Here is a 23368-nt window from a genome sequence, read left to right on the forward strand (position 1 = left end):
TTATTTTGTGCAACATACAGTAGTACAGTGGTTTAAGGGCCATTTACAGTGGTTTAAGGACCTACAGACATATAATGGCCATTACACAATAAACGAATTATGAAAACAACCAATATACATAAACAAACACCTCAAATAATAATCAAATGACTTCACTTTATAAATATACTTATAATAAAAAAACAAATGAAAACCAAGCAAAATAGTCCTTGGAGTTCCCCCGGAGAAGAAACCGGAATGGTTGTGGCCCGATCATCAGAACCATATAAATAAGACCAATGTTTTCACTCGTACCCCTTTTGATGGTGCACCAGCTCACAGGACTCAGACGTATCAAACAAACAAACAAAAAGAACCGTCAGAACGGTAAGAATAAACTTAAACTAAACGTTAAAGAGTGTGGGCACTTAACTCCAAACTAAAGTTTTAATAAAGTTTATTAAACGAAAATAATGTTGTTGTGTATTCTTTACTGTAAACAAATTCCATTAAATAAAAACTCAAACTGACCTTACCCAGGCTCACCAACATCCACCACAGTCACGTAAGTTAAGTTAGACAGGTCTTAACAGCTTTTAGTTACAGAGTTCAGGAACCGTTAACTATGAACTAAATTAATTCTTATTACTGGTAGAGTTGCCTGGTACCGGACATTTTCTCACCGGTTCCCAACTGCCAACGTGCAAACATCTGATGTAGGCTAATGCACACACATCTGTGCATTTAGCCTAAGTTACACAAGCGTTACATTATCTCATCCCATCACCAACAGTTTAATACTCGCACATCCAAACGTAGACCGAAAACAGCCTCGTCTTCTTTCTGATTGCTTGAACGTTACGAAACAGTCGCTGTCATAAATCAGCAGCTCATGAACCTTGCCATTGCCGCCAATTGTCCACTTTGTATTAAAATATTTTTTCTTTTTCTCATCCTCATCTTTTTGTTGGTTGTTTGTTTCAGCTGGCCTCAATTGACCCCAGTAAAGTGCCGCCACATTTTAGCTAAAGTCCAACGCAATGGCGGACTTTGTTGAGATTAACAGTGTTACCTGCCAATAGCAAAATTCACCCGCATTTGGTGGTCTGGTGTTAATTTCAGGCCCTGAGTAGTGTATAATGTTTATGATTTTGATACTGAATTTCTCCTCTAGAGGGCCACAGTGTCGCATTGTGTGTTTGCTGGTGTCACTACACATATAAAGCTCTGTCCGTCTGTCTTATAAAAGTGTGCAAAATCCACAAAGAATGATTGTTCCTCTGTCTTAAATCAGTGGATCTGCCTATGACCCATCCTTTGACCTTGATATAAAATACAAATTCAATAATGAATGAATGGGGATGGTAAATCACAACTCATAAAACTGCCACAAAGGTCAGCAGAGACTGTAAACGTATAAATCACCATTAGCTGAAGTGACCTTAAAACAGAATTATGTATTTTAAAACGGACGCATTTCACTTTCAAAAACCCCATCACAACGGGATCTTGTGATGATGTTTCAGCAAACAGTCCAACCCATTACATATATTTATCTTGGATTATATTTTGCAATATTACCCGCGAATGACGGTTCGTGCTAATAGATGTTTAGCAAGCAAAGCATTATGATGGGAGAAACTTGGCATGCAGCTTCACAGCTTTCCAGACCATAAACACGCGTGTTTTTAGTCATGGTGGGGAATTTCCATCGACTTCAGTTGTTTTAACAATAAGCTAGGGATTAAACCCTCACAGAAATCGCAAAAATTAGCATGTATTTTAAGCAAATTTCAGGTTACTTAGTATTAGGCCTATGTAACAGACGTAGGCAAAACCTGACGCAGAGACGCTCTCTCATGTCAATGCTCACGTAATGACATAAGAGTGTGTGTGTGTGTGTGTGTGTGTGTGTGGTGCCAGACAGCGATCAATTCTGTGCCTCCTGTGTGTCTTTGTAGGTTGGGCAATAAACAGACTGTCTTTAATTAAACTCGGGCTGACCAACAGGGAATGTAAGTAATAACCCTTAGCAAATATAGCCTATTTTTTGTTAGCCTCTCTCTCTCTCTCTCTCTCTCTCTCTCTCTCTCTCTCTCTCTCTCTCTCTCTCTCTCTCTCTCTCTCTCTCGCTCTCTCTCTCTCTCTCTCTCACACACCTAAACATACTCCATTCAAGATGACAGATGAAATAATGATAAATACAATTATTTTAATAGGCTACATTACATATTTTGCTCTCTGTAAATGTTAAATAGCTTAGCAACTCTTAAAATCAACTGTGATGTGATGAGTCTCAAGCACTATTTTGCTGCCAATGTAGACTGTTCCACTTCCGTGTGTGTGCGTTAGTCTGTCTGTCTGTCTGACAGACAAGGTATGTATGTGTTGTGTGTTATCTGTCAAATGTTGACCTGGATTAGCAGGACAGAGCAAACAGATCATAAAAAGTCATAAAGATGGTGTTTATTGTCCAGAGCAAACCAGATTCACAGACACCTCTCATGTGCACTCATTCTGTTGTGTTTCTGAATCTGAATATCTGCTTATATGTGTTGCTTATTTATAGCCTATATTATTTATATGGATATGCAGATGCACTACTGTAGAATTCCTCTATATTTATTAATACACATCTCTCTCGTGTTTTTCCAACTCTTTTGTATGCAGTGAATTGTGAACCTGCATTGACCTTAGTTCAGGTGTGATCTGGAGATGGTTCGATAAACATGAGCTTCAATCAGACATTGGCTTTGCTCAGAATACTAATTCTAAAGTATATAGTACGATATAAAGTAGCCTACGACAGAGCACACTGTATCCCACAATGCAATGTGCTTGAAATCTCCATTGAGAGCGCATGTCATGATTGACATATTCCTCATTATTTGATCAGTAACTGACGGGTGTTAAAATATTATGCTAAATTGGATTCAATGCAAAATAACGTCAAAGCATATATGTTTAAAACGTTAGACACTTTTTGAACTGGTTTTGTGTCATATACCACAACATCATTAGACTGTCATCACTGCATTGTTAGTTTCGGAAGAAGAACTGACTGAGAAATCATCAACAGGTTTACGTAACATCTCAAATCCACACGATTCATAAGAGACAAAAAAAGGGCCATGCCAATGAAACGTCAGTGCGTCATGTGAACTATTCACAGTCAGCGAGGCAGAAAGAGTTTCCTCTCGTTCGAGTCAGAACTCATGGAGCATAACCCATGTTCCCTAACTCCTCTATTCTCTATAATATTCATAACTCAAGTCTGTGAATGCTGACTGTATGTCCGGATGAGAATCCTATCGTCTCACTGAATGGGTCTTAACCTCAACACAGATGATCTGTTGTGTGTTTTTAACATATTCTCCTTTGACTGATGACTTTATGTCCTGTTTCTACTTGTTGACTTGTTTCCAGGTCTGAGATAAGAGTCCAGAAATGATTTCTGCCTGAAACCCATGATAGAAATGATCCAGTGTCACGCACAGGCCTGCGTTTAAAGGTAAAGCATATGTCATCTTGTTTTTATACAGTACAGATTGTTTTAAAGGAGCTTCAGTAATAAACAAGACCAAATGATCAATGATGCAAGCAGAATTGACAACATTGTCATTATATTCAGTTTAATTTAGTAAAGTGTTGATTCAGTTCATTTCAAAGCTCATCAATTATGAAATGAGTTCAATTCATGACAACAGTGTACACTTTGAGTCAGTTCAATGTTGATTCAGTTCAGTTCAATAACAGTGTCGATGTTGCTAAATTAAACTTTGAATTTAATAAACCTATAGCCTGAATTTGGAGCAGGACTGGGATTTCTTCTGTTTGGTACCACTAGTGGTGCAGGAATGTCCCACTTTACTTTTAAGTGCGTGTGTAACGACGGTTTGTGAGTCACTGGAAGCGCTTGCAGAGCTGATTATCTCCAGAATGCCCGTCGCAGGTTGTGGTTTGTCAGTTGGCTTGTTTTCTCTCTGAGGGGGTGAAGAGCTGTCATGTTTGTCCTTTGCACCTCAGTGTGGGGTCATCTGATAACACTGCTTTGGTATGTGGCTGTGTGTTTAAGGAGCAGATGATGATAATGTGGCACTGCAGGAGAGATCCTTCTGACTGTGATCTAAAAGTCTAGTCATTTCTGTGAATTGTAACTCGATGAGAAGATTGCAGATTTGGACTTGAAATCAAGGAACAAAAAAAAATTTAAATCAGGAAAAAGTTATTTATTGTCCAGTCTTGCCCAGTCCCAGTTTCCAGTTCTGTTTCCACATTTTTTTTTCCAGTCCCTTTAATATTTTGTAATCATAAAGGACATCCTAAATTGATCAAAAGTGCCAGTAAAGACATCATCACAGGAGTGAACCTTTTAAAACCTTTTTATTTTAATATATATATATATATATATATATATATAAACTATATAGTTTTAAAATTATATTTTAATATATATATATATATATTAAAATATAATTTTAAAACTATATATATATATATATATATATATATATATATATATATATATTCAATATTTTTTAAATCAAAAGTGTTTTTACTTTTTTTTTATCAAATGTGCAGCCTTGGAGAGCATGAAAGATGTCTTTTACACTTAAAAACAATCTTACCGACCCCTTTTGAATGGTACCTTGTATAACTATTTTGTTAGTACTACATATAACTTTGTTAGTACTTGTTATTTATATAAGTTTGTTAGTACATGTTATTTTGTTAGTACTTCATATAACATTTTATTTCCTGTAATGTGGCATTAAAATAGACTTTCTTACTCTTTTTTTTTCTTTTTCAAACCACACTGCCAATAACATTTAACAATTACTGTGAAAAAAGGCAATAAATTGTCTAATATAAAAAAATAATACAATAATATAGTTGTACAGATAATGAAGAGAGGTACTGTGTTCACTGGATGATTGCAGGTTTTTCTGTGCAGAATATTGAAAGATGGAAACAACACATTATAAAATATTAGACTGCACTTTCTTCTTTCTTCTTTTAAGTGCTATCGATTATTCTGAATGTGGAAGATGCAAACAGCTGCTTACACAAATGAAATTTCTTGTATTGATTTTATCTGATGTCCATGATTGGACTTTTATTGCTGTTTTAAATTACGGCATCTTTAATTAGTGAGACTGGACCAAGGGTCACCTGTAAAACAAGAGGGTTATACGTTATGACACGAGAGATCATTTCCCTAGTAACCCAAACATGGTTAAGCCTCTATTCATGACTAAGACATCTGACAATAATATATCCTTCAGCCAGATGGGGTCACTTCTCTGGGTCCATATCTCTCAAGCCTAATTGAGCTCAACAATCCTTGCCCCTTAGCATTTAGGGATTGATATTTCCCTGCTAAAAAAGGCCACCGTATACTAGCATGAGGCCAGCACTAATAAGTTCACTTTATTTGAGTTTTGCTTTATAACACACTCACCGGCCACTTTATTAGGTACACCTTCCTTGGACCCACTTTTGCCTGCAGAACTGCCTTAATTCTTCTTGGCATGGATTCAACAAGGTGCTGGAAACATTTCTCAGAGATTTTGGTCCATATTGACATGATAGCATCGCATAGGCCACATTTTAAAAGGCAATGTGAACAGCCAAACCAAAAATCGTATCTGAGCAAATCAGAATTGAGCATTAAGACTTGAGGTGGGAATGGCACCATTTACCATCTTTTTTGGTATTTAGCAGGACAAGTTACAACTATTGCAGATTACTATGGTAGCTGCACACAAACTCATCTGTGCATTAAGACAGATAGTTTTCACATAATCAGATTGAAGAGGTCTCTTAAAAACTGAAGAATCAATCAACTGAGAGAAATACATGTCCACTAGTCACTGATCCCTTGCTGTTTCCACTTAGAATGGTATTCATCTCTGCAATCATCTCTGTTTATCTTTCCTGGATGAAAACGTTAGCAGGCAGTTAGCGGCCAGTTTAAAGCTAGGTGAGAGGTGTATTCTGTAAAGAGCTGTGGTTGATTTAATGAGTGTTTTTGCTTGTGTCTACACCACTGCTGCCATTTAAAACCGATCTCATTAACGGATTGTTACCTATGTATGGTAGCTAATGCTCCTGACACGTTGAGCTACAGGATATCTCACCTCAAGATGAGCATTTATTCTAAATCAGGCCAGATTAAAGCAAGCATGTACAGGATTGTGCATCGTCGGATATAAATAAACTGTACTATAGTGACCAAATCCACTAAAACTATTAGGTTACTAGCTTGGTGCACTGATTACTTTGCAAACATTTTCAGTGTAGAAAAAAGTCAAATCAAACCTTAAAATACAAAAAAAAAAAAAAAAAAAAAAAAACTTGTTTTTCTGTTTAAGCAAGATTTAAGCAACACTGCATTTCTGATTGTATTGTGTCTTACTTCACTCTCATGCAATGTTTACTCATTTTTAACTTTTTTATTTTTAAAAAATGCTTACTTTTTTAATGCTATTTTTTAAACTAATTTTATGCTATTGCAGTAAGAGAATACACTGTAAAAAATTCAAAGTTGGAAAGGGTTAGGGGTCAGGGTAGATTTTATATTATACAAGGAAGGACACATTTGTTACATGGTGTTTCTTTTGTAATTATTTGTGAATATTAACTAGCCGTTTCTGAGTGAAAAGTGTTTCAAAGTAAATCTTACACTATTTTTTCTATTTCATTGTACACTCATGTTTAAATAAATTAAAATGAATTCAATAAAGTTCCATTTAAATGAGCTAAAATTACATTTATTTTAAAGTCCTTACTGTATATCTTATGCAATGTTTATTTTCAAGTAAATGCATTTTGTTTCAAGGATTTTTAGATAGTTATATATTATATATAATATGTAGGCCTAATGATTTAAAAAAGTTGGTAAAAACTGGTACATTCTGTTTTATCGATAACCCTAAATTGGGTTAAAACAACCCAGCATTTTTTACAGTGTACAACTCTAAACAATGCTGGGTTGTTTTAACCCAAAATTGGGTAAAATATGGACAAACCCAAATGTTGGGTTAAAAATGTAATTTAAAAATTTAACCCAACTTCAACTTTCAACTGTACATTTTTTAATTACATTTTTAAGCCAACATTTGGGTTTGTCCATATTTGACCCAAATTTGTGTTGAAATTACCCAGCATTTTTTAGAGTCTAATGAGGAAATATAGAGCAAAATGTGTCCTCAATGTTAATGTCACAAAATTGCTTATTCCTCGATCTAGATTCTGGTCTGCTCACACCTAATTCTCAGCCTTCTTTATACTTTTAGGCTAGACTGTATTAGCCTTTAGCACTCTGTAAATGTGCTCCATTGTGGGTTACCGTGGAGAATGTGCCTTATGGTGCAGGAAGTGAGGGGATTTGTCCTCTGGCTGTTTGGACAGGGGTTCCCACTGAGGGGACAAGCTGTGATTCCAAACACCTTTTGAATAAAAGCTTCAGTGCACTCACAAAGGCGAGAGTTGAAGCGTAGTGCCATGCTTAGATTCACTGTAACATGTAAATGCAGTGCCTACAATCTGAGGAAAACTAAGTTCTTTGTTCAGTAGAAATTTATGAATGCCAAATGTCTCAGTGAATGACTTTGTAACCTAATGTGAACTACTGCGCTTCATATGCATGCGAGAACAAAGCTGTTCATGAATACGGATGTCACAATGAACAAAATACTGTCTCCCTTCTTACCTTTGAATATTACAGAAAGGAATAGTGAGATTTTAGCATCACGGTTTCCCTTATACACCAACATCCAGCAGATGGAATAGCAATAACAGTGAGGTTAATCAGCTGTCAGTCTCTTTCTGGCCTGTTTTTACTATAGCTCTAATGACTTTTACAGTAAGAACTGTGGAACCTTAAAGCAATTGCATGCAACGCTCTCACCATTGTGTCTGTACCTGCTTATATATTTGATGTAAGAATATGCCAGATGTATGAAATTGAAATGTGAAAGAGACATTCATACATGGACCTAAGAGTTTGGGGAAATATTATATAATAATATTTTTTATTTGAACAAAAAATTAAATCAAGACTTTTTTGCTATGCCTTTTAAGTGGAGTGTTTTATTTTTAGCTTAAATATGAAAATCACTTATAATAATATGGATGTTGATGATCTAAACTTTAACTATAACTTTCTAAAATCAATTAAATTACGCAAAATTCTACATAAGAAATAAATAAAAAATTAAGTTTCTTTTAATTTGTTTATATTTTTATTTGTTTAGTATACGTTGTATTTATTACTATTAATAATATTATTATTACAATTGTGCACTTTGATTTATGTTTAAGTAGATTTTTTTAATCATGTCTCATCATTTATTTTTTGTTTTTCAAATGCTTTGAGATTGTATTATTTTCCCTGTGACCAGACCCTTTTCTATAGCTTAAAATATGAAAATCATCAATATTTCGAATGTTTAAAAGGTTATGATCTCAACTGTGAAAGTAGCAAATGTCAAATTATTTAAAATATGCAAAATTATGCAAAAAAGTGTATTTATAGTGAACATAAAAAATACTAGCTTTGAAATTAGCCATAGCAAGACAAGAAGTTGAGCTTTTTCAATTAATATTAAAAATGTGCTCAAGTTCATCACAAAGATTTGAGATGTGACTTAACATTGTTCATGGTATTTAGGGGAAAACAGCAAAAATGTGTTCTGCAAAAATTAAACAAATAAAAAAAGCTAGTTAGAGTGTGAAAAGTGAAAAAGAGTAGACTTTAAGTCCACAGTGCCAAAAGTAAAGTACCTATTGTTGCAATGCTGTGTCTGATTACCATCATAAAACAGGATTTCTGCATTATATATTTGCATCTACACACCTGTCTGCTCATTCTGCACGTCTTTACACTCCACTTCAGTCAAGCAAGACTTTTTCTGTTGTCTGCACACAACCTCCACCTCACAGATGAAACAACACCGTCTACAAGTAGAGAGAGGTTTTAAGTTGTACATAGTTGTAGACATCAATTTTCATTGACTGATACATCAAACGTTTGCCTCATCAATCAAGTCATTTTTGTTATCCATCCATCAGTGCTTGAGTGCTTGTATCCACGTGTGTGTGTGTGACAGGCTGTGACCCTACAATGGAAACCCATGTTGAGAAAGACTGCAGGAAGTTGATGAATGAGTGACCCTGTGACCCGAACTCCCACTACACCCTGCAGGTACTAGTCTGAGGTCATCACACGACTTTACAGCCAAACCCCACCCTATGAGGTTAGTGGTCTTTACCCTCGACAGAGGCAGGTGTACGTCTGAAATGCACTTGATGTGAAACTCTCTATGGACTTCAGTCAGAGTAGAAACCATGTTTCATTTCAATTACATTAGGCTGTGGGTCTCTCATTGAGTACGGATGAAGTTTAAAACACTTTTTTTCAATCAGTTTTAACAATATTAAATCTTCAGAAGCTATGCATATCTTAAACGAAGTTGTAGGCCAATATTATGTTCCATACCCAATTGACAATTTTGTTTTCTCTTTTTGTAAGAATTAGGACAAGAAAAAACTATGCTAAGAAAAAGAAAACTTGGTGACACTTTACAATAAGGTTCATTAGTTAACTACATTAGTTAACATGTACAATATGTGAACAATTGCCCTACAAAGCAAAAAGGCAGTAACTGCAGTTTTGGTAAAGCATTAATTATTACAATTTTTATGACATTCAAGGCATCCTTTGTTATATGACAAAACATCTTATCTTAAATGCATGTCGTTTTAGAGAAAAATGGTAGTCGTTTGTACAGTAACTGCAAAAAGCCCTAGCAAAAGTCATTTTTCTCAGTTCTGCACTCTGCGTAGTTACTGCCTTTTTGCTTTGTAGGGCAGAATACTTCAGCATTTATTAATCTTCTTAGTTAATATTAATTGCAACATTTACTAATACGTTATTAAAATCAACGGTTGTATTAGTTAACATTAGTTAATGGACTGTGAACTAACATGAACGCACAATGAACAGCTGTATTTGTATTAACTAACATTAACAAAGATTAATAAACACTGTAACTAATGCATTGCTCATTGTTAGTTAATGCATTTACTAATGTTAACTCATGAACCTTATTGTAAAGTGTTACCGAAAACTTCCACTTACAAACATAAATGTTTTTACTTATTGATCTTGTTTTAAGGATATTTTTCCAGCACAGTCTCATCCCAAGTCGTCATATAACTGACGTTTTGGGACGTCTTTTGATATATCCGCCTTTTTAGGGCCCCCTTAAACGTCGGTAGATGAGGTAATCGGATCCTAAATCTACCCCAGACCTAAACCTAACCCTAACCCTAACTGACGTTAAAGGTAAAGCGTCAGTTGTATGACGGCCCGGGATCCCCATCTACCGACGTTTAAGGGGCCCTAAAAAGGCGGATATTGACGTATGGTCAAAAAACGTCAGTTATATGACGACTTGGGATGAGACTGTGTTGATTTTTCCTGGTAAACGAAATAAAAACACTAAAAAAAGACTTTTGATAAAGTAAATTTGACCTAGAAGCTTACTCAAATTAAATCTGCATTAAATAGGCATATCCTGACTAAAGTCTATTAAAGGATCAAATAAGTATATTGTACATACGTGCGTGCTGTGCTGTCGGATAGACTGACGTGATTCTGAAACACAGACGTATGACCTGATGTGCCCTTCGCCCTCAGGATGTACCACAGTTTTGACCCCTGACCGGTTTCTATTACTCTCGGAGATAGTTTCCTCAGATGAGTCACCTGCTGTCTGGACCGTCGTCTGACTGACCACTAAACACTAATGGAGGGTGAGTACAGGTGAGAACAGGACATGCAATAAAGCTGTGGAGGAAATGACTACTCTTACCAGCGTTTTACATGATAACGCTAGTGTTCAGAAAATACCTGGGCTGCCTTTCTGTTGTTGATGTGCTACTCTAGTAGCTATATTTTCCACATTCATTCATTTACAAATACCATACGAAGAGTTCAGATGCAAAAGCCTCAAGTGCCATTTGAAATTTTCTCCTAGAATGATGATTTTTATCAAGCTTGTATATTTAAGTTCAGTAATTTCACTTAAATGACAATTAATAGGTAATCTTCATTGCAATTTAAGTGAAATTACTGAACCTAAATATTAGGGTTGGGTATCGAGATTCGAGTATCGATTGGAACCGGACTTTTCGTTTTTCCCGTAATCGTTCAAAAGTTCAAATTTCGATTCCTAGTTTCGATATTCACAGTCCGCCGAGCTGAAGAAGAAACCGCTGAACAACACCAACGAAGAAGCGTCTACCGGAAGTGTTGTCATAACCGCGCGAGTCGAACATGAGTAGCTTACGTCAGCGCAGCGGTCCAAAGTGTGGCTTCACTTATCTAAAAATAACGAAATCTCGGCAAAATGCTAAATTTGTGACAAAAGGAATATTTGTGACAGAAGGAGTATTTCCTTCAGAAAGGATTATTTCCTTTAGAAAGACCGTTGGTTAGCATGGTTAGCTAAACTTTTTTGACCCTGCCTCTTAAAAGAATCGGAATCGAGAATCGTTAGGAACCGGAATCGAAACAAGGAATATGAATCGGAATCAGAATCGTTCAAATTCAAACGATACCCAACCCTATACACCTTATTCAGAGCAGCGCCATGACAGGTATGAAAGTGAGGCTGTGAGGGATAGACTTACCGTGTTTCCAATGGCATCCGCTGTAAAAAGCTGAATAAAACTGCTAGATACTTACAATTTTCCACAGCTTACATTGTCGGGAGTTTTTTGTCAACTGAAATTTCTTGGAAAGATATTTTTTCAGTGTTTCATGAGCAGAACAATCCGAAAACACATTAAATAACAGTACAGCCCATTGAAGAGATGCATGACTATCCCTCACAGCCTCGCTTTCATTCTCATTAAAAATCAAAGATGGCGCTGCCGTGAATAAGGCGTATTAAATATACAGGCTTGATTCAAATGATCATTCTAGAAAAAAATTTCAAATGGCACTTAGAGGCTTTTGCATCTGAACTCTTCATACATTCAATTATTTTTGGTTTGACTACAAACGTTATTTTGGATCTGTTCTTTCTCTTGTTTGATCTAATTTAATTTGGGTTTTGTTAACTAATTATGTTTTGGTTTTCTGAATGAATATCCCCACATGAAGATGTCTTCAATGTTGGGTGAATTTCTGGGTTTGAATTTGCTGCATGATGCTGAGCTCATGTTGATTTGTAGATGAATAGCATTATATATTTCAAAATGCCTGATTTATTGTCAATGCTATTGATTATGCCCATTGATATTCATTTTCCGATGACTCCAGCAGACTGAGTTTGGAGGAAGCCGCTGGCCTGATGCCAGGTCATGCTGTGGAGACGCTCTGACGCCATCCTGCTGAGATCCGGTAGGATTACTGTTTACATTGAGCTCCATGGGAAATGGCTTTCATTGAGGGTGTGTGTGCTACAATGCTAAGTCATACACACACACTGTAATCCAAGAGCCATTAACCGCTGCATGTGATGATGGATAGACTCTGTCTAATGAAGCATAATTGACTCCAGATGTGTGACTCAGCCGGTGTGTTTACTAACTGCTCACTCGCACAATCAGCAATACACAAAGAACAATGGCAATAAAGCTTCTGATGCATTCTTGCTAGATTGAAGACATTGTTGCATAATCATTTTGATAACACCTGAGTTTAACATTAATCAAGTGCAGGATATTCAAATCAACCTAATTATGCAGAATGGAAATATTAGTTACAATACAGGGGCCACAGAAACACTTTGGTCTTATTTAATTAAAAGTTTTCGAATAACAAAATATCAAAATAAGTGGAATTTTTTATTTTAATATTAAAATATTAGGTTTAAAGTTATATAAAGAATAATTTAATAATTTGAATCAATGTTTTTTTTTTTTTTAATCAAATTAGTGACAATCGGGCATTTTTAAGTGTGACTTCAAAATCCACAAACAGCAACAAAACACACTTTCTCTCATCCGTGGAAAACAAAAGAAGATATTATGAAAAGTGTCTGTTTTTTGTCCCTGAAATAAAAATGATCCTAGAAAAACAACAATCTTTACCACTTAAGTGGAAGAACCGTTGAAACCTTGGGGGATAGAATATACGTTTGTACAGTATTCAGTACGTCTAAGTCTCCATAATACATTTAAACTCAACATGTGTGTGTTGCTGTGAATTATACCTTTAAGTTAATTTCTAAAATCATAAATGCACAAGCCTTCTAATCAAACTGCATGGTGTAAGTTATACCATTGCTAATATGTATATAAACGTAAATGCCAACCCGATCTCACGACCAAGTCGTATGAATTCGACGAATGATTAAAAAGTGGCTAATTCGTAACAATTCATACGACCTCACTCATACGAATTTCTACGATTTTTGCTAAATCGTACATATTTTACGAATTGGCCAATTCGTATGAATTCGTACGAATGACCTACCCCTGACCCCGCCCCTAAACCTAACCATCACGTGGGTTTAGACAAATCGTACGAATTAGTACGAGTGAGGTCGTAAGAATTAGTACGAATTAGACACTTTTTAATCATGCATCAAATTCGTACGAATTGGTCGTGAGATAGTGTTGTAAATGCATATGGAAATACCTAGTGAAGGTCTTGTTCATGAATGTCTTATCTGAGGGCCGAAATCTTGTACGTTTTATGGTCTGCTAATTTCAATGCGTGTCCTTATGTGTTAAGAGAACCTATTCCACAGCTGTTCTGCACCTGTTCATCTTCCTCAATAAACCTGTATTATAACCTTTGAGGATTCATTTCACTGCATCATAGATGGAGCAATAAAAACGTTTAACAACCCTTAAAGACATATGATATGGTAAGACAACGTGCATGCTTAGAAAGCTATGAAAGCAAACGATCGGAAAAGGGAAGTCCTGAAATGTTCCCTTGGGAGCATCAGTTCCAGTATTGACTAAGAGGAGCAGGCTTCAGTACGCTTAAAAAAGGAAACTGTTTGTTGCAGTATTCAAGTACTTGGGTAAAATCCAGTAAAAGTACAAGTATTTATTTGTAATATTACTTGAGTACAAGTAAAATTACTAAAGTCTTCAAGCTTTATTTATTTTTTTCATTTTTATTACCAAAACTTATCATACATTACTTATTATTATATTTATTATTCACGTTCACAGCATATTTACACAGTTCACAAATAACAGAGAGTCATGATTTTCATTTGTAATAGTCAATACTAAAATTCAGCATTAGTAACTTACTTTTTACGTCATTCAAGCTCTATCCTGAGTTCATTTTGACCACATCATTTAATGCAATCAGATCAGTCAGATTTGTGATTTCTGAACCAATTCAACAGGTTCTTTGGAAAGAATTGTCTCATTCACGAATCGCACATTGCTTCATTTTGGCTGTAGTTTGCCATATCATTTTTGTTAGATAAATACCTTAATTTATCTAACAAAATGAGTCTTACAACTAATTTGTATAATTTGGCGTTTAATTCAGTATGAGAGCTGTTATTTTTAAGTTTCTATGAACTTCTTGTGTTTTAATGTTCTTGCTTTTTTTGTTATTGTTTTATTTTTGCTTTCCCATATATTTCAAATATTAGTTGAGCGTATTGGACTTGATCGGTACAATCCTGTCCTATGCTCAACTAATATATTTTTCCCTCATATTTAAAATTTTAAATATACATGTAAAATATTGTCCTCATATTTTGATGGTTTAAAGCTGCTGTAGGTAACTTTTGTTACATTTTTGTTAAAACCATCATTATGTCCTGACAGTAGACTATTGCTGCGTCCCAATTCACATGCTATCCATCCTAAATAGTATTTGAAAATAGAATTACTACGTCCCAAATCGTAGTATGTTGAAATGAGTGTTACTTATACTTTTAGGACATAGTATAAGTATGCGATATACATACACCAGTGTCTACACTGCCGGAAGACGAGGGAGACGCAAGGAAAGATATCATTACATTAAGGCCATCTAATGTCAGGGAATGAATTTTTATGTTCACTCGGATCATCGTCAGCGAAAATCGTTTGGGTGTGAACACAAAAAACATGTTGAAAAACACTGGCGAATAACGCGTGCTGATATTCGTCCCGGTGTGTACGGGTTTCTAAAGTTTTCTCAAAACTCCGCACTGCCGCTTTATTCAAACTTGTAAGGTCATTAAAAACAACAACAAAAAAAAATCTCAACCTTTACGCAATACCTCAAAATGTTGCAAGTGTGAAAGATTGCTAACTTATATGAGTGATCGAACTTAAAATTTCTGCCTGTAAGACAGTAAAACATGCACCTAGAAACCAAAGACTGCCTAGCAACAACTTCTCAACAAGTTAACAACAACCCAGAGCACCTCAGAATTGTGGCTGCGGGTTTTGCACAGGCAAGCTACACCCGCATATAACTCGGATAAAACAAAAGTCTGATAATTATCATAATACCACAAAATTGTCTTCAAATCACAACAGAGTATTGCGAGAAAATCCTGTCTGAGCTGGATTAATGTGTAGCAGCAGATGTGATGCGTAATTCTAACGAGGTTTTGTTTTGAGGGGATGATGGGAGATTTGCCGGCATGTTTTGAATCTCCCACCCATGCAGCTCTTCAAGTCCTTCACGTGTTTTACGGACAACAGAGAACAAAGACGTCTTATCTGCTGCCAAGAGAGTGTGGATCGTCTTTATTTAACTCTCTCTGTCTCTCTTTTTCTCGCCGTTCTCATTTTGCAACTGCTGCAGCGTGTCGTTTTTTTAACATCCATCAATCAGCTGTCGCATGCCTCATGTCAACCAACACTGTGCTAATGGCAATGTCTTATGGGATTTTATGGCCAGAGCAAAGTATCCACAAAATGTTATCTCCTCAGGAATTTATGGGACATAATGAAAAAGTCAAATACAAACTTATCAATCTGTCTTCAAACACTCACTTCAGTGCAAAATGACATTAGCAAAGAAAAAGATGAACCGATAGGCTAGTGGAGGATGAAAACACATGCAATAAACTCATTAACTGAAGTCATGTAGTCTCTGAGCTGCCTGTCATACCTGCAGTTTTTCAATTTGTGTCTTCAAAGGAATTTGTTTTAGGCAAAATGAAATCATTATTTACTCACCCTCCAAATCAGTATGCTCATGCTGCCATGGTCACTACAATAACTAATTGTTGTTATATGGAAAAAGAGCTGTGTTTAATATTTATTTTCAAAATATTATTATTATGTATTCGTTATTTAGGGGCAGAAAAAACCTTCAACACCCATAATGCACCACAGGTCAGCTAATAATAAGGTTACCAGAGTCAAATACTGCCTTGTTTTTGTAGGAAATGCTACTTGGCAAACTTTTAGTCATTATAGTGTCCACTTATTTTTCCCGGGTGCAATGCTTTGGTCTGGGTGTATTTCTTTTGCCACTTGCAAACAGAAATTTTGCAGATGGGTGACCATAGTGACATTAGACTTCTGCAGTGTTTTCTGTTTAGATCAGGATTTTATCATCATCAAAACATAATATTTTGACATTAAATATAGACAGCCATAGTGAATACAGTGGCCAAGAGTGATGGTCGGAGAGGGATATTTGTTTTTAATGATCATTCAAGTTTAAAACCATCTAAATATGAGGAAAATATTTTATGTTTTTTAAAATATGAGGGAAGAACAAAACATTAAACTTGGTTATGGTATTTATGTTAAAAATTATTGGGGGGGGGGGGGGCAAACTACAGCTACAGGTTCTATTTTACTATGCAAAAAAAGGGCATAAAACAAAAGGCTTACAGGATCAGTTATTAATTTTGCATATGTTCGTAATTTCTTTGTATGATAGCTTGTCCAAAAAAATCCCACAAACTTTGTTTCATTGTGTTATCACAACTAAAACGATTGACTCCAAACACAACTTGATACAAAATAATTACAAAAAAAAAAAAAAAAACTCTATATAATAATATCTGAATAAAGAGTGAAAATGTGAAAAGACAACACTTTGGGTCACCGCTGCATATGAAGGGGGTAGTATGTTTTTTGCAAGCTTAAATAATGTATTAATTCAAAATTAGCTAAAAACGTATTGAAATATAATATGGTAAAATAAAAGACTATGCATTTCTGTATATAATCAGTCATAGAAATTCAATTTAAATTATTTTTGAATTAATTCAAAATTGGGCAAAGAAATTTTTGTGCAAGATTGATCACATTTCTCAAAAATAATGATAGATTCCTGAATTTATTTATTTCCCTGTCACACCACTTATTTTACTGTATAGCCTACCTTAGAAGTGAAATGTCATTTTAAATTACATATTGAAAAGGAAGTGACATCATTAACAAGTTCACATTAGCATAATATATTTTGTTTGTCACGCCCAATTGTCATCTCCAATTAACAGGGGAAAACATTTAAAAATATTCAATTAGGGGAAAGTCATGTCACAGCGTGATTGTTAACAGGATGAGCAGCAGCCATTTTCTGAAAAGTTGTGCCTTTGCTCTTTCAAAGTGCTTCTGTTTTGGGGAGTTGAGGTAATGACAGAAGTGGGATCCTAAACAGTGAGCAAGAGCCCAAAATCAGGGCATGTACCAACACGCTCCAGTTTTGGTAGGAAGATGCACTCATGCTGCACTCCTCCAGCGAGACACCGAAAACCAATTCTAGAGAGAGACCTGTGACCCAGAGGAGATGATGTTTTCCTCTATAACAAGCACTAAACACAGAACCCTACGTATACAATTTAATTGGATATTCCCTAAAGTTTGAGCAATGAGCTTGTAGGTCAGAATGTTTTGGTCCACTTATTCTTTGAAGGTGATAAATAGAATGTGCTATTTTCCCCCTTCGAGTAAACAGAGTAATGATGCTCAGTGGGGAGGACTCAGATTCAGCTCAAGCTGAGATGGCAGCTCTGAGAGCTTTTGGGGATGGCATAAGTTCTTTTTTATCATTGGTAGGGATGAAGTTTTGTTTCACAAACTTCATTTGCTGTTACCCATAACCATTTTTGTATCCTCTAAACTCGGAATTTGGCGTAAACAGAATGAGAACATGGATCCATCATGCCTTGTTACCACTGTGCAGGCTGGTGGTGCTGGTGTAATGGTGTGGGGGATGTTTTCTTGGCACACTTTAGGCCCCTTAGTGCCAATTGGGCATCGTTTAAATGCCACAGCCTACCTGAGCATTGTTTCTGACCATGTCCATCCCTTTATGGGCATCATGTCCCCATCCTCTGATGGCTACTTCCAGCAGGATAATGTCACAAAGCTCAAATCATTTCAAATTGGTTTCTTGATAAGTTCACTGTACTAAAATGGCCCCCACAGTCACCAGATCTCAATAGAGCATCTTTGGGATGTGGTGGAACGGGAGCTTCGTGCCCTGGATGTGCATCCCCAACCCGATCTCACGACCAAGTCGTACGAATTCGACGAATGATTAAAAAGTGGCTAATTCGTAACAATTCATACGACCTCACTCGTACGAATTAATACGATTTTGCTAAATCGTACATATTTTACGAATTGGCCAATTCGTACGAATGACCTACCCCTTACCCCGCCCCTAAACCTAACCATCACGTGGGTTTAGACAAATCGTACGAATTAGTACGAGTGAGGTCGTACGAATTAGTACGAATTAGCCACTTTTTAATCATGCGTCGAATTCGTACGAATCGGTCGTGAGATAGTGTTGGCATCCCACAAATCTCCATCAACAGCAAGATGCTATCCTATCAATATGGACCAACATTTCTAAAGAATGCTTTCAGTACCTTGTTGAATCAATGCCACGTATTCCACGTATTCTCTAAGGCAGTTCTGAAGGCGAAAGGGGGTCAAACACAGTATTATAACGGTGTTCCTATTCCTAATAATCCTTTAGGTGAGAGTAGCCTATTACACATGTTTATTTTCTCTCTTATGCTCACCAAGGCTGAATTTTTTTTATCAAAAACACAGAGAAATAGCAAGTTTCAACTTTAATATATTTTAAAATGTAATTTATTTCTATGATAATAAAGCTTTGATAATTAAGATTTGCTCTCTCCATTTATTAAACCGAGACAAGCCATTAGATATTACTGAGTGATAATATTCCATTGAAAGAGACAAAAGTAAGGATTTCTTGGGATTTGTATAGATATTTCTGTACCATCCATGAATATTGCATTATCTAGGACCTTAATACAATACTTGTATTATTATTTTTAAAAAAAATGAGATAAAAAGAATGACTGACTGTGCATTATTCCATGAAGTCATGTTTGCAATCATTCCAAATTCACATTATTTTGTGAAAGTCAGAATTACAAATACAAAATGTCAATTGTATCTTAATTCCAACTATTTATTTTCACCAGAGAAGCTTTGTTCATAGGTGACAAGCCCCAAAGTCCATTAGGACTCGAGTTGTCTTTCATGCGGTCATCATAACAGCACTACCACTGGTTTTATGACTTGTGCCCGGGCAAACGCTCTCACACGTGCAGGAGGAGATACAGGAAGGGAGGAGAGAGGTGTCTGACTGAGGCACTTCTCCTCAAGAGAGATGAAAAGACACCTCCTGCTGAGTCTGAGCTTATTGTCTGCTGAAGTGTTGTGGATGTAACCGGGAGTGTTGAAGCTTCAATAAAAACAGTGTCTCTCTTTGTCAGGCATGACCTTAAAGATGCTTTTAAAAGCAAAAAATCTCTGTAGTTATCACTCCTTTACCCGAACTGTTGCTGCTTCAGTGGCACGTTCATTATTGTTGGGAAGTTTCAGAGGAAATCCTGACTGAAGCTTGAGAGGAAATCCTAATTGTTTCTCTTCAGTTCCCCATATTACCTCAGAGACCGTTCGAATTCATCAACCGGTGTGGAGCAGAATGATTTTGTTAAACCAGAGCTCTCTGGGGCATATCCTTTATTTCCTCCGAGTATTCGGTTATCTTGAGACCTTACGTGGTTAGGATGACAGGAAAGACCATCTGTTCTTCTGCAGGGTCTTTGATGTGGTCAACACCAGCACATAAACCTCATTTTAACACTAGGAGACCAGCCTTATCTGTTTCCCACAACAGCTGTGGAAAAGGCAAGAATCACTATTATTATTGCACATACTCAAGGATAAGGATTAAAACATGTCTAACTCTATGTATCAGACTTGGGTGTGTAGCTCATCCCATAGGAACAGGTATAGGAACAGCCAACTTAGCATCATGGCATGGCAATCACATTCTCTTCAGAAAATCTAAATATGTAGTTATTTCAACCCCAATGATATAAAAATTGGAGTTTTGTGTTTCTAATCCATTACTTTTGAGTTAATTTACAGTTTTCAGGTTTATTTGATGAATAGATTTAAAAGAACATCATTATGCATGTCTTTAATGTTGCTTTTGATCATTTTAATGCATCTTTGGGGAACGTAATAGGTGCATGCATTTTGAAAAGTAAACCACACGTTTTTTTTTTACTAAAGAAAATAGGCCGTAGATAATGATGACTCAGGTTGCACTCATGGGCATTTCAACATTTCTGGCCTATCAAATGGTCTCTAGAAAGATCTATCTGCCATTTTTTAAAATATGCAGAATTAAATGCTCAGATGGTATATTCACGTTTAATACATGTGAAAATTAAAATCCGATTTGACTAGATGTAACATAACATTTAAGACATTTTGAAGTTGTATGTGTTTATATGGAAAAATGCAAGCACGCCAGTCTTGTATCCTGTAGTATTTAAGCTTAACTTGACAATGGTGAGAGTATAAAATGTATAATCTTATATGTTAAATACATGGATTCCTGACTAGACAGTTCCCAGGGAGTGAGCTGGGATTATGGGTGATCCTGGGAAGTAATCTGACCACTACTACTGAACATTGGCATGAGAATAGAGCTGGTTAGTTAATCCATTTCCTGTTATTCTTAAAAGGCTTAAAGGAAGTGGTGGAGAAACATCTGGAGGTTGTTTGGAGCTCCTTCCAGGGCAGTAAGAGGGTTAGGAGCCTGGGACGGACACCACCTGTCTGGAGCTGTTGACAACGGAGGATGTGCTCTGACATAATACTCAGCTTCCTCACTACAGGCAAGGAAAGAGGAACACAACATGCATGCATCCATCCATCCACATAAACATTGCATCTTTCAACATTGCACCATTAAACAATACCCTGTTAGTGAGAGCCACTGTGCATGTGTTTGTGTTGGTGACAACCGTTGACATTCGTGTTGTTATAATGATTACCAAAAAAAAAAAAATGTTGCCTCATCCCAGAGTTTTACAGTAAGGCACAATCTATGTATATGGCCACATTGAACACAGAAATGTTCACTGTTTCAAAAGTGCAGACATGATAAATGATCATAAATGTTAAATGTGTTTTGAGACTATAGAGAGTTACACTTTTGAAAATAAAGGTGCTTTAACATCCACGGAATCATCCCATTGCGGACAACAGGACAATTTTCTCTGAAAACACATTTTTTCCTCTCCATTTTGGCCTTCCGTCCTCACGTAGATGGCATTTTTGTCAACATAGACGGAGCTTTTTGAAAACAGCAAAATTGGGGTATTCAAAAACGATGACATGTTTAGTCATGTGATACATATTCTACCTATAGATATCTATGCTTGTACTGCCGTTGTTGTACCTACTATTTACTTTCATTGTGTTGCTAAAGATAAATGTTCCTTTTTTTAGAATCTGCATTTTGCATTCCTGAGAAGATGACCGAAAATGTTCTTGCAATTGCTATCCTACAGCAAAATTGCAATTTAGACCATACGGTTTTGAATGCAACCTGGTTAGCGGTGGGATGTTTTGCTAATCATGCCAGAAGAATATCGTGAGAAGTTTATTGTTGTTCTCTCGGTATCATCTTGTGAGATTTGATTATGTTTTATGAATGTTAAAGCATTTTCAGTTTCAGTGTGGATGAGCAACATTTGGAAAACACTTTGGAAAGCATTTTGAAACAAAAACACTGTTTTTAAATATTTCCGGATAGATGTAGCCTTATGAGAGTGTAGAAAAAGACTATTTAAACTCAACTCAAAAATTCAACTCTATCTCACGACCAATTCGGACGAATTTGTATGAGTGATTAAAAGGTAGCTAATTCATAAGAATTCGTATGACCTCTCGTGTACGATTTTGTACTATTTGTCTAACCACGTGATGGGTAGGTTTAGGAGCGGGGTCAGGGGTAGGTCATTCATACGAATTGAGCAACTCGTAAAATATGTGCGATTTAGCAAAAATTCGAAAAAAAACGATTTTCGATTTAGCCACCTCGTAAAATTCGTTCAAATTGCCATGAGATCAGGTTGGAAGTTCATCTGCTAGAAAAGTAGCCACATCTCAAAAGGGGATTTAGACAACGTTCCAGCTCAAAAAAAATAAACTTCACATTTCTTCTTTTGAACCCACTGGAATGCTGGTCCCTGTTAACTTCCATTGTACATAAATATAGCCTTGATTTTCGCTTTAAAAGATGCAATTTATATGGGAACTGATCAAATGCTGTCAATAGAGTTTAAATTGTACTTGTAACATTCCTATAAGAGCCTGAGAGAACAACAAGCAGTGTATTTAATCGCATTTACCATCATTGCTCTTTATAAGCAAACACAGCACGACTTAATTTTTTAGTAAAAATTTTCTCACAGTGTCCTTTCTTGTGTCTTGTCTCTCCCTAACCTCAGCCCCCATCCTCTGGCATCACACAATCGATCCCACACACAAACACACACTCGGGGGGAGGGGCGGTCGTACCCTTTGTCCTTCTGGTTACTGTACATATGAATGGACGCAGGCCAGGACAGGAACCCCTGAACTCATGAATGTGAATAGAGTCAGGACACCAGCCTGATGAGCAGGTCTGGCTATTAGAAGTGTGTATGTGCGTCTGTGTAGTAAGGAAATGAGCACTCTGTGGTCAGCTTTCTACAGTGATTACATTACATTACTTTGCGGCCATAAACACTGCCAATCAAAATGTATGTTTCATGATCATGTTTTTTTTGTGTACGATTTTTGATCACTAAATAACCAACGGATTCTCATCCCAAGGCGTCATATACGAGGCTTTTGCCAAAGCGTAGACAGCCAACGCACATGGCACCCTTTAGCGTCAATATAACACGCTTCGGTTATGGGTAGGTTTAGGTCTGGGGTAGGGTTAGGGTTAGACCACTAGGAGGCGCCTTCTGTCCCATATATATCTGCGTCTCATATTGACGCTAAAGGGTGCCATGTGCGTTGGATGTCTACGGCAAAACCGCTTTTTGGCAAAAGCGTCGTATATGACGCCTTGGGATGAGAACGGGCTGAAATAGTCAGT

General features: G+C 36.4%; 1 long non-coding RNA gene across 4 annotated transcripts; it reads left to right on the forward strand.

Moving 5' to 3' along the window:
• Positions 1-270: 270 nt before the first annotated feature.
• LOC120464567 (uncharacterized) lies at positions 271-22664 on the forward strand. 4 transcript variants are annotated; one of them, XR_016145485.1, is made up of 7 exons: positions 271-366; positions 1941-1994; positions 3406-3490; positions 9093-9187; positions 10685-10810; positions 12314-12394; positions 20958-22664. It is a non-coding gene; the product is annotated as an uncharacterized LOC120464567 (long non-coding RNA). The 4 variants fall into 4 exon arrangements; XR_016145484.1 differs by having other exon boundaries at positions 10685-10800; XR_016145486.1 differs by having other exon boundaries at positions 10685-10800; positions 12317-12394.
• The last annotated feature ends 704 nt before the right edge of the window (positions 22665-23368 follow it).

The sequence above is a fragment of the Pimephales promelas genome, chromosome 11 (assembly GCF_988280905.1).
Source record: "Pimephales promelas chromosome 11, fPimPro1.hap1.1, whole genome shotgun sequence".
NCBI lineage: Eukaryota > Metazoa > Chordata > Actinopteri > Cypriniformes > Leuciscidae > Pimephales > Pimephales promelas.